Source organism: Octodon degus, unplaced genomic scaffold (assembly GCF_000260255.1).
Source record: "Octodon degus isolate 3935 unplaced genomic scaffold, OctDeg1.0 scaffold00308, whole genome shotgun sequence".
In the NCBI taxonomy this organism is placed as follows: Eukaryota; Metazoa; Chordata; class Mammalia; order Rodentia; family Octodontidae; genus Octodon; species Octodon degus.
This window is the reverse complement of record NW_004524884.1, coordinates 1,486,233-1,488,539: the sequence shown is the minus strand read 5'-3', so window position 1 is coordinate 1,488,539 and position 2,307 is coordinate 1,486,233. Positions and strand designations below refer to the sequence as shown.

Below are 2,307 nucleotides of genomic sequence, written 5' to 3'. Positions count from 1 at the left end.
AAAAAAATGATTGAAAAATGGCGAAAGATGCAGGCAGGCATTTTTTTTAAAGTCTCTAGGAGGGCCAATAAATATGTAAAAATATGGTGAACATCAGTAACTATCAGGGAAGTAGTAATCGAAATGACAATATGTTATTATCTCACCTCAGTAAGTGTGAATAATATTAATAGGTGAGAGGTTAAGCACTGGAAAAAGGATGGAGGAAAATAAACCTATGCTTCCTTACTCTTGAGAATGTAGGTTACTACACATCCTATCATAACAAGTTTCTTTGAAAATTAAAGATAGAGCTCCATATGTTCCAGTGATCCTCTTAACATCTCAGTTAGATACCCACATTACATATCATGTCATTATTCCAAATAGTGAAGAGATGGATACAACCTAGGTATTTACTGATGGATGAATGGATAAATACAATGTAGGACATATATGTATTTATATATATAGAGAGTGTATAGATATATTAAATCATCATGTTGTATACTGTAGACAAGTATCATTTGTTTTTCAGTCGTACATTCATAAAGCTAGTATAAAAAGCAAACTTTGGAACCATTACATCATGTTATGTACTAAGAATGAGAAAGTACAAATTGATGAATTTATAACATCATATTTTGTTTCTACTAGTTTAGAAAATGCCAGCAGAAAAATTGTCAAACATATAAAGAGTCTCTTTTGATACTGTCAATTTTATTTATTTTTTCGAATCAAGAAGGTGTCGATCTGCTTATGTATTGTTTTATAGTTTAGTTTTCTTTTGTAACAATATTAATGAGACTCTTCCTAAAATGACTAACACCAACCAAAATCAACACAGCAAAGGAAATTGTAGCCTCAATATTTCTAGAAAGAAGGGTAGTATCACTGTGAAGTATGAAAATATATTGTAAAATTATTAGAAAAAATATAATATGAGTATGACTGCAGGTATCAAGAGTTCTCAGATCTAGACATTTTCTACATAGTTTTTTTTTTTTGTTTTTTTTTTTTTTTTTGCAGTGTTGTAGAAGGAAACCACGACTCTGAGCACTCTTATCAGTACAATTGAATTACATCCCCAGCCAAACATACAGGATTCTAATATAAACGGAAGGAACAAAGCAAGATACAGACTACTAGAGGGATAAATTTAAATAAACAACATAAAATAATAGATTTATCTTCATTTGATATTCTAAAACAAATTTCGAACAGATCACATTTAGATATGTGGAATTAGCCAGGAGGGCAAGCAGTGGGGCGAGTAGGCAGTGAGAAGCAGCGGCGGGCGCCGGCAGGGAGGGAGCCTGCGAGCGAGCGGCCAGAGAGCCAGCGAGGGTGGCTGGGTCCCTAGGGCCGTGGAGACTCCTCAGGTGCTTCCGGCCCCCTCCCCGGAGCCCTCAGCGCCTCCGGTCTCCCGCGGAACACACAGGGCCCTGCCCGGCCATGGCCTCGTTGCTGAAGGTGGATCAGGAAGTAAAGCTCAAGGTTGGTTCTTTCAGGGAGCAGATCACAAGTGAGGCAGAAGACAGACTTGGTGGCAATTTTTTTCCCAAAAAAGTTGTTAGAACTTGATAGTTTTTTTAAGGAACCGATCCTGAACATCCATGACCTGACCCAGATCCACTCCGACATGCATTTCCCAGTCCCTGACCCCATCCTTCTAACAGCCATGACGGGCTGGACCGTCCCACTTACAAGAAACGCAGCTTGGATGAGTGTGAAGAGGCCTTGCAAGGAACCAAGGTGTTCGTGATGCCGCATGGGATGCTAAAGAGCAACCAGCAGCTGGTGGACATCATAGAGAATGTGAAGCCCGAGATCCAGCTGCTGATCGAGAAGTGCAACAGTGTCAAAATGTGGGTACAGCTCCTGATTCCCAGGATAGAAGATGGAAATAACTTCGGGATATCCATTCAGGCGGAGACAGTTGCAGAGCTAAGAACTGTTGAGAAGCTAGGCTGCGTCTTACCTGGACCAGATCTGCAGATATTATATTACCAGAGCCAAATAGGTTTGTAAAATAGCTCAATATCCCCATGTGAAGGACTATCGCCGCCCTGTGACAGAGATCGATGAGAAGGAATACATCAGCCTCTGGCTCATCATTTCGGAGCTGAGGAATCAATATGTGAGTTGACATGTCCCTGCCCATGATAGAGCTGGCTTCTCTGAGAGCCCAAGGGTGTGAGTGACATAGGTAGACTAGCTGGTGGTCTGTGCCTGTAATGCCATCACTCTGGAGGCCGACACAGGAGGGTTGGGAGTTCAGAGTCAGCCTGGGCAGCATAGCGAGATTCCCCTCTCTAAACAATCCAC

The 2,307-nt window shown here is 41.1% G+C and overlaps 1 pseudogene; it reads left to right on the top strand.

Annotated features, from left to right (window-relative positions):
* The first annotated feature begins 1,434 nt into the window (after positions 1–1,434).
* Positions 1,435–2,128, top strand: LOC101572256 (annotated as a pseudogene).
* Positions 2,129–2,307: the final 179 nt, after the last annotated feature.